At 44.9% G+C, this 10,524-nt stretch overlaps 1 non-coding gene across 1 annotated transcript; it reads left to right on the plus strand.

Moving 5' to 3' along the window:
- The first annotated feature begins 3,354 nt into the window (after nucleotides 1–3,354).
- Nucleotides 3,355–3,473, plus strand: LOC148663752 (5S ribosomal RNA). Its single transcript, XR_015938374.1, has one exon. It is a non-coding gene; the product is annotated as a 5S ribosomal RNA (ribosomal RNA).
- Nucleotides 3,474–10,524: the final 7,051 nt, after the last annotated feature.

Here is a 10,524-nt window from a genome sequence, read left to right on the forward strand (position 1 = left end):
AGAGAAATTATGTTTAGAGCCATATTACATAAGAAAGTGGAAACAGTCTTTACAAAACACATTTCTCTTCTGTCTCACCTGTTACCTTCTTCTTTTTCTTTTTCTTCTTACCAATTTCCTGCCAGCCATCCTCTGAATGAGCCTTCATTAGGGTGGCAGCAGTAAAAGTGTTCACGGAGTCCATTTCAAGGAAGGGGGTAGAGGGAGGGATGGAGGGGTTCCAGCTGGCCCCATCGCCATGCTCTCCTTCCTCCTCACTTGGGGAGAAAACAGAGTCATTTTTCCTTTTCCTCAAGTCCAGCTCCTGGGAGCACTGAGGGTAATGGGGTGCAGCCGATGCACCAGTCTCCTCTTCCCCCTCACCCACCAGCTGCTGCAGATCCTCCGTGATGGACTGGATGGAGGAGAGGAGGGCATCTGTAGGACTTGCAGAGTCTGAGAAAAGCAGCTCAGCTGAATCCTGGGTATCCTCGTTGGACACTGGCCCTCGTTCTGAGGAGCAGGAGTGGGGGAGGGGTCCTCGCTGTTCTCGGGGGTTTTCAAACCCTCGTGCTTTTCTGGTGCAGTTTGCAGTTGTGGGGGCGTAGTGGATTTCTCTTCCACCAGCCCCAGAGCCACAGCAGGACTGATCTTGGCTGGAGGCTGAGAAAGGGTTCTTTGTTTGACTTGTTGTTTGCTTTGGCTTTTTGGGCCGGTTTGGCTGAAACAAGCACTGCCTCATCCTTTCTCATTTTGAGTTGATTGGCGTAGGCGTGAGGGCAGTTCTTAAAAACGTGTCCTTCCGAGCCACATAAATTGCACTTTGGCAGCATTGAGCAGTCAGAGGCTAAATGTCCCTGTTTGCCACAGGTCTTGCAGCATTTCACAGTGCAGGATGATGCCAGGTGTCCCACAGCACCACAGCGCCGACACACCTTTGGTTGTCCCACATAAAAAACATAGCCATTGCAGGCGCCCAGCCGGATTGTAGAGGGCAGGTGCCTTGAGCCTCCATTTACATTGTCCGGTAGCAAGCGAACCTCGAATTTCCTTGCTCCTGTTTTTATACCGCCAACATCTCTAACCTCAGTTCCATGGTGGACGGTGCAGTACTGGTTAAGCCAGGTGTGAATGTCCTCCGTCTTTGCCAGTTCCGAGAACATAACAACATGCACCGTTTTCCTCTCTCTCTGTGTCAGAGGCTGCAAGTTGATCTTTTCAAGGGCAGGAACTTTCCCTCTTTTTGCCTCAAACACATCCACACATTGTTCAAACAGAGAATAGGTAGCAAAAACAACCTCAAATGCTTTCTGACCTGGGAGAGCAAAGATGAAATCCAAGTGCCGAGGTTCAAAGCCAACTCATTCTGCAACACTTTTCTGCTGAACTGCATACGATCCATGAAGAGGTCATCCAAAAGCTCACAACACACAGCATTCTTGCGGGATCCAAAAGTTGCCATTTCGTGAACTACAAAACAAACACTGCTTCTACAAAACAAGAAAACAATCCAACAACTCCACCTACAGGCTGATCAAGGTATCTCCCCTGCCAGGTAAGTATGAGCTGACAAGCCCCTGCAAGCGGCCCGCACCCACAGCACAAAGCGCGCAGCCTAGGCCAGCTCCTCGCCCCGCACACCAACGCCTCCTGCTGGGCCCACTCTTTCGCACACTCACACGCCACACTAACACTCAAAAGGGTGGGCAAAACGAGAAAACGAGCTCGCCGTTTCCTACACATCTGCAGTCGCCAATGCGCATTCGCAGCATGTCCCGGGACGCAATTCGGCCTCATTTGCATAACACCAGACCGGCAGATCGCTACGCAAGCTCGCGTCGTGCGGCTGCCACACACCGAACAAACACCGGAGACTTTTCAGCAATTTCCAAAAAATGGGCCTGCTCGCCTGCCCACAAGGCTTCGTCTCTTACCCGCTCTCCAGACCCTGCTGCCTTCTGTGCTGTTCTCTCGGCACCGCTGCAGCGCACACAACTCCTGCAGTGCGGGGAGAAAGTTTCCACGCTCCGCCGCAGGGAAGGCTCGCTCCGTGCGCACACGTCCTTTCAATGCCAGTTCAACAAGTGCTCCGCATTAGCAGCGTCGGGGCTCCGGCGTGTCGCACCTCACTTCACCTCGCACAGCCCCCTCCTCGAATGTCTGGCGCTGGGCATGCCCCGCTCTCCTCCACCTTATCTTATCGTGTGTGACCACCGACAATGGCCACAATGCCGGGGAATGGCACCTGTAAAGTGTTAACTGGGGCACAGGAACAGCCCGTCTCATCTCGGGGGCCGGCTTCAAAGACAATACAGCAAACACAGGGGGGCGGGGGAATTCAGGTACATTCTCCGGCGGGAATGATTCATTTGTCGGTCTTTTCAAGTGCTGGGAGCCGAGTAATCCTTCGCTTGTATCTTTTCTCCCCGGTGACTAGATCTCACCCTGCGACTCTCGACTGGGCTCACCCACGGCAGCCCAGCAGGTGTGAGCCTAGCCGGCACCCGGATAAGAGATTCCCCCCGGAAAAGCTCAGGTTGCTGCTGCTCCTACAAGAGGTGTGACTGGGACCAGTAGGGAGCGCTCACCCTGCAGTCTGTGTGGCTTTCTTATGCCCCAGCATCCTGATGGCGACACTCTGCTGCACAAACAGGCGCCGTCCTTCGGGGGAGGCATAAAACCGAGGTCCCGACCCTCCTTGGCCATTAAGAAATCCCAGGGCGTCTCTCAAAAAGAGACTCCGGGGGTGTCTCTCTGGTGTTAGTGTTCCCCTTTACCAATCAGTCGGGGTCTCCTCCTAATCCCCGTCTCATATGTAACAATCAATGACGAGGCCCCCCTGTCCTGCGATATTGTATTTGTCTCCTGGCCGCTGGCTGGCGCCGTGAGATTTTGTACTCGCGCAAGAGACAGCGTGAATACGGTCCCCCGCCCCCCACAAAGTGTGCGCTCCAGGTTCCCTCTCGGGGCTCTGCAACACAGCGGAAAGGCAGCGAGAAGGAGCCTCTTGCTCTGACGCCGCAAGGCCACAAGAGGGCGGAGGCGCCGCGCGCCCGGCCGACGTGTTGGACTGGTGCGCTTTATGTGCTGAAATAAACACGCGACAGCCCAGAAATGTTTTGAGTGCTGTGCACTGGAGGTTTTTGTCTTGTGAAGACTTGCCTTGTGCTCCTCCGAGCAGTTTGTTTGTTCTCCTCCAGTGCGGGACAAGCCAACACAAGGGAGCACATTCGCCAACATCCAGGTACGCAATGCGATTTGGAAAGAGGCTCCTTTCCAAAGAGTTGCACACGAACGATCCTTCAGTCCCACTCGGGGGGCACGGAGCCCCAGCCACACACAGCTTCAAGTAGCAAGTTAGGCGCCATGGCTTTTACTTGCGGCCACACCACCCTGAGTATGCCCGATCTCATCTGATCTCGGAAATTAAGTAGAGTTGGGCCTGGTTAGTACTTGGATGGGAGACTTCCTGGGAATACCAGGTGCTGCAAGCTTTTGCTCTCTCGGCCAGCAGGGGTCACCATTGGTGCCGTAGGCTTTGGGAGGAAAACCTGGAGGATGGAAAGGTGATCTATAGCCTCATCTCTAGAGATGTTTTGTTGCTATGGCATGTAAAACGAATATCTAAATCTGCAAATGAAGATGAGTCGATAAACCACTTGTTTTTCGTATAACTATACATATATTCATTTATTACTGATTTCATTCATTGAGCCCAGATACAATAGAGGTACAGCCATTCACTGTTTGACATGTCTGCACTGGTACAGAACCTAGCAATCAGAAAACGGGTGAAACTGTCTTGAGAATTAGCATACAGTACCGAGGCCCCCCATGACCAAATAAATGCTAACCTCGATAATCAGCCTAAAGAATGCAGACTACAGCAATACGACTGACTTTGAAAAGGGAATGAACGTCCGGAAGGAGTAGTGGAACCAGCTTGAAATGCTTCTCCGGACCTCTAACTAAAAGAAACCAAGAACCAGCAGTGGCATCGACTACTTTCGTACTAGGATTCTATTGCAGCCATGCAGTTCGTGTTGTCGTACAGATGCAGCCATTCAAAGTGCACGGTATAGACATGTACCGGAGGTAATTGGCTACGGTGTCGCGCATTGTGACGCATGATGACGCAAAATAACACGGTACGTGATTGGTTGACCGACAGGGGCACTCGTGGTCCGTTGGTCTGTCTTAGAAAGATTTACAGTAAATGTCTTTACTGTGCCTGTTTTAGTATTGAATATTTATATGGAATTTTACCACTGAAGGGAAATCTTAGTAGCTGAGCATAAAAAGAATAGGAGCATACTGTAACGCATGTGAAGGCCATAAACAATATTAATTTTGTAACATAAACATACAGTATATGGCTGGTCTTGGTAGTTTAAAGAAAAAATACACACCAGTATTCCATTTCTCCCTAAACATTTTAAGCATCGAAGTCTTTAACTAACGTGATACCGGAGTCAACAAGCATACTTTTAGAATTTGATTAAAAGGGAATATAATATGGAATCGCGTATCTAAAGAAATTAATAACGATATAATTATATGAATGTACCGCAACACAAGAATAGTACACGCTGTACATTGTCTGTTGATAATGTTTCTGTAGTGCTTTTTCAGGATTGTGCATGTGACCTTGCCGGTGGCACTGTGGGTTAGGCTCCTGACTCCCCTATCACACAGTCTGTGATCAAATTCTGCAGGAACCATGACTTCTTTTAACAAACATTTCTTTGAAAAAATGAAACGTTTCCCTGGGTCAGAGATTAAATAAAACCTCACTCACACCAAACAAATTTATATTTCTAAATATCACAACATGATCGAATTTAAGTCATTTTAATAACAATGAATAGTCACCTAGGCGTTAGAATATAAACATTTATATTGATTTAAATCGTGTTTTGATTTAAATCGCAAACACGGGTTTAAGTATATGTGTTTTTTGATTCACAATCAGACAAATGCAACGTAAATTGATATCTTTGTCTTCTAAGTATCTTAATAAACTTTCAGCATAGCTTTCTCCCCATTTAGATTTATTTTTCTTGGGATCTTGGGATCAAACGTGGAAAGATTAGATTGTAATCGTTTTTATTTTTTAAATACATTTAAGAAAAGTGTAATCTATACTAAAAAGCTGTACACCACCTGCTATAAAGATACATATTGTAATACTTTCGGGTTCGGATAGGACAGACACAAGAACTCAGACTTGCGGAGTTAAAGCAAGTTAAAGCCTTGATTTTATATATCACCTTTAAAAGTGGCATCTCAAAGTAAAGTAAATACCCAACACTGATTGTACCCATCTGTTATGCTAATAACGCACCTGGAATTGAATTGAAGAGAGAGAGAGAGCGAGCAAGAGAGAGCATCGCGTATCTAAGGAAATAGCAGTATAACCTTGTTCATCCACAAACATTGCTACAGTATTAATTTGGTTGTCTCCTCTTGCCAGAAAGTTCTAAATTGCATTTTGAGTGCGGTTTTTGACTTTTTTTTAATTGCAACCCATAAATAAAGCTGATACTGTTTAGACTTCTAATTATTTTAAACTGTATTACAGCAGCACAATGCAACATAAATTGCAAAAATGCACTTGGAATCTGTCCAAGCCCTGCTTTGTCAGGCATTTTTTTTACTGTAACGGACATAAAAACTCCCTTGCTTTTAACAGAGCATTTTATAATTTCTAACTACGAAAATTATTTAAACTGCTACACTTATCATTCAACCAGAGCTCGAAATATCACAAGGATCCTCAAGAGCACAGCAAAGACTGTATTAAAAGCACAATGCAACGTAGATTGTTAATAAGACAGAATTAAGCGTTGGTATGCTTTCCTAAAGGAGGCCCCATCTCACCCTCCATCTCTGTGGTGCAGCCACAGAGAAAGTATTCATGCAGGCTGATTTAAGATGTTTTCTTTTGATAAGGAACAAGCTCCCAGACGGGGATGCACTTAGCTAAGCCTGGCTATCATGATCAATGGTCATCCATTGGCGCCTATCAGTCTAGGGAGTGCTGAATGGACATCTGGACTGCATTCCTAAGTGTCAAGAGTAACTGACTTATATCTCACCTTGACCAACCAATCAGGGACTGGCAGGGCGTGGTAATACCACGTGGGTCTCCAATGCCTGCCAAACTCTCAACCAATCAGCACACATCTGGGTCTTGGTCAAAAAGGGAGCAAGCTCAGATCGGGGCTCTCCTTGGCCATTTTCGCACATCCTCAGAGACAATCACGTGACAACTGCTGTTGTCTGCAAAGGGACTTGGACTTTGTTTTAAGCGCGAGGCCGAGGATCTCGTACGTACTCAGAATTCTACCAACGTGAATCCCCTCTGAGCAACGACTGCCCTGCGCGCCGCAGTTAGTTTCCTCCGCCCGTCCTACTCCGAGCTCCACCTTGACTGGTTGGCCGGTAGCCAGAGGACGCCGACACAACGCCCATTGGACAACCGCTGGAACGGAGGCTGCAACAGAGCCTGTCAGCTGGTTTGGTGTTCGTGCCGGGAAATTTCAAATCCATACACAGTGGATAAGTAAACCCCATGTTCTACATTGCGTCTCGAGAATTCAATTGTACCTCAACACAAGTTGTTATCAATTTAATTCATGAGTAATGTATTTACTTCCGAGTTTAGAGCAACAGTGGGTAATAACACTGATTAGCGATTTGGTAACCGAACGATATATATTGACATATATTCTCTGTTGTGTATCTCTTTGTGTTTGGATCTCTTCGAGATTATATACCTTGTATATTGATAACCTTGTATATTGGTATTGGTAGTTTAAAGAAAAAATACACACCAGTATTCCACTTTCTTCCTAAACATTTTAAGCATCAAAGTCTTACATGTGGTAAGATTTTACCACGTTTCGGAAACGTTTTTACATGCTCCTTCTGACCATCTTAAGTTTATATACTTTGTGAAAAGTCATAATATATTAACATTTTCTGTGAATGCGCTCGTTATCGGAGTAAACAAAAGCATACTTTTAGAATTTGATTAATAGGGAATATAATATGGAATCACGTACCTAAAGAAATTAATAACGATATAATTATTTTTATGTACCGTAGCTCAAATAGTAGTATAATACACTTTCTATGGATACATGTGCTTCTACGCAACGCAGAAACACATCCACAAGTAACATTACCTAGCTAAGAGAGGACATTGGCTAGCCAATATGATAAATACAGTGGAAAAAAGCAATTGGGAAAAGAAGACCTGCTGATCTGTTATACATACCAGGAAGAGAACAGAATATGATTTTTTCTGTTTGAAACGTGTGTTGTCTTTATGAAATTCATGTATTTTAAACATTTAATTAAGAAGAAAAAAACTTACAGAAAGATACTAAGCTGATCACAAGATAGAAAGATCACCCGTTTTTCGCGCATATAAACTGGCTATTAACTGGGTGAACTGTTATTAACTGGAGTGAACTGGGTGAAAACACATAATATGAACATGAAACAAAACAAAAAATAAAAATAAGATACAATCTACAGACATTAAAACCGGTGTCATGGAAATATAACTATCAAGGAAGCCACAAGAGAGAGTTCTCACCTGAGTAAGGTCTTTATTTCAATATTGCAATATTGGGAGCCCTGCTGCCACTTCGCAAAGTGCAACCAGAGACTCAATTTGTTACAAGCAGTACAGGGTTTTTATAAGACGTTGCGCTGTAAAAAAGCTCAGGGCTTTGTCCTTTCTAAAACTTCCCCTTTCCCTAAGAGAAAACCGATTACATCAAAAAGCGAGAGAAGAAGCACTAGATTTGTTATTCAAAGCTTATCAGTTACTTTCAGCTAATTCTAACGACCCAGACAGCATATATTGTTTTGGTACATTGTCTTCTAAAGTAACCTAAACAGTGTACTTTGTTGATGCACTGTTTTCTAAAATTCTGCACGTACTGTAGCACAGCATTTACATCCTTGAAATACATTTATAAATAAATTTATTTTTTGCAAAGCTCTCTACATTTTAAGAATCAATTTAGTTATTAGATTTCCACTTCAAGACTTGTTCGGCTGGCGTTCGGGGAGTCGCGTTTTTCAGAATTGTATTGAGATCGTTTTCCACAGAGCTCAGATGTCAAAGCACAGCAGCAGCTCTCCACAGCGATCCTCTATAGCGCCCTTTCTCCCGCAGCTCCGTCCTCATTGGAAGGAAGCAAGAGTGAAAGCCTGAAGTGAAATAGAGCGGCCTTTCCGTGACTTTCACAGCAGTCGCAGTGGTCAGCAGCCTTGGTACGGCCCCCTCCACCTGAGTGAACACCACTTCTTTTTCCTGAAGTCTTTCACCAGAAGAGTAATAACTCTTAGAAAAATCTACACATTGTTCCACTGCCTCAGCTGTGCCGTTTTGCAGAACAATTCTAGCTGAAGTTGTAAAATTTCTCTTTGGCCCGTTCCTGCAAAACATCTTATTATGAACAAACAAATCATAATAATAATGTGCATCTAGGGGAATCACTCCCAAGGGTAACCCCCCCTTAAAACTATATTGTTCTACCCATCAGGTTCTGCCACTAGATAAGAGAACCTTTCCCATGAAATCATTTTTTGACCTTCATGATCCCTTCAGGGCGTACAATTAGCACAGAAGCAGCAGCTTTAGTCCACATGTTTTTCCAGCAGGATATTAACAGTATGATTATAACGAATAATACCAGACACACAAATATGTATTGAACCAGAGACCCTCTCCAGGATCCTAGCACAGACTGTAGCCATGCACCAATGCCCCAATCATCTGGATTATAATTATGATATATATTTTTCTTCATCATAGATGTGCTTTGCTAAGTCATTAATTTGCTAATAATTGTCTAGAATACAAGTACTGTTTAGTCTTTGCTCACCTAAACAGCTGTCTATCACCCTAATAGAGAATGGCCTAAAACTGTGATTATAGCGAGGAGCATACAGTTATTTCCATTCTAATACATCTGAGTTACACTCAGACTAAAAGCAGGGCTATTTACCCATGCCAATTAACCTAAATAATCACCTCTACCAAAGGGGATTACTCCCATGAGCATCTTTTATAGCAATACAATCCCAACAGGAGCTCTGATTATTATTTGTGGCTGACTGATAAAGTATTGATTCCATATCCCCATTTATTAAAGTAAAACTCCTTACACTTAACAGGTACACTGTCACCCCCCCTCAGGAAGCTCAACAAACACAGAAACAGTGACAATATAATAATGTTCACTCAGTCTCTGGTGCAGTGGTTCGGTGTCAGCGCAATGCGTAGATCCAGCGATCTCATCCTGTCACTCAGATGGCAGAGTCGGTAGTCAGTTGCACTTGATATGGTCCTTCCCAGCAGGGTTGCAACATCTGGCAGGGTATATCTTCCTCACCCACACCCACTCGCCAGGTATCAGGTCGTGTCTTCCCTCTACTGGAGGTCTCCAAGTGTCCAGCACCTGTTCACCAGCCCCGTGCACCACTTCAATTAACAACCTACAATACTACAATAGAGAATTAGCAAATTCAACAATCCATTAGCCAAATTCATCCCTCTAGGAAGTTTCGTTGATTGGCCTGTGATGATATCAAACAGGCTCTATTACACAGTTCTGTTTGATCCAGCCCGCATTCCATGGCGTTCCTTCAGTCTGATGTCTAGTCGATCTTTTAGAGTTCTGTTCCTTCATTGCACTGTTCCAGCAGACTGAGGGTGATCTCAGTCCATCTCACCCCGAATAATGCAGCCACAGCCTGTCCCTTGATCATAATACAAGCGGTAGGTCAGTGCCCACCGAGGGCTTATCTCCATCATCAAGTGTTTGGTAGACACAGAGGCAGTGACAGCAACCCACTGGGAAAACAGATGATAAGAGCCAAGGTTTCCCTTTACAATTGTAAATTGTAAACATTTGCTACTGCGTGAAAGGTTTCTCAGGAGCAGGCCTTTTGAGCTGTAGCACCTGCACCTGAACTGTAGTTGAGTTCCTTTGATAAGCATCACATTGAGTTACCACATAAGTGGCTACTGCTTCAAACACGGTCCCCACCCAGGTGTCCGACAGAGTGCATTTGTCGAGCTACAAAGGGCATTAGGCTGTGAGGGCATGCAGAGCGTCCAGTGTGCTGGCAGCACCACACTCTTTTCTAACCATGTCCTTTTCTCTGCTTTAGAGGCCTCAGCCTGAATATCCTGTAGCTGTCCCCTTTTCACCAACAGAGGTCTCACAGGGGTCTCAGACTCCTGTTCTACCTGGACTGTGCACCTGACAGCTACATCTGCAAAGTTGTTCCCTCGAGTTACTGGAAACATTTCTTTATTATGTGATTTATACTTTACCACAGCTACTTCAGCCAGTAGCTGCAAAGCTTCTAACAGTTCAGAGACAAACCCAGCATTCTTGACTGGAGTCCCTTCCATGTTGGGGAAATCCCTATTCCTTCACTGCCATCCAAAATTGTAGCATACACCAAATGTATATATACAGTCTATATAAATTGCTACAATTTTCCATTTAGCAT

This window comes from Lepisosteus platostomus, chromosome 5 (assembly GCF_059453375.1).
Source record: "Lepisosteus platostomus isolate fLepPlt1 chromosome 5, fLepPlt1.hap1, whole genome shotgun sequence".
NCBI lineage: Eukaryota > Metazoa > Chordata > Actinopteri > Semionotiformes > Lepisosteidae > Lepisosteus > Lepisosteus platostomus.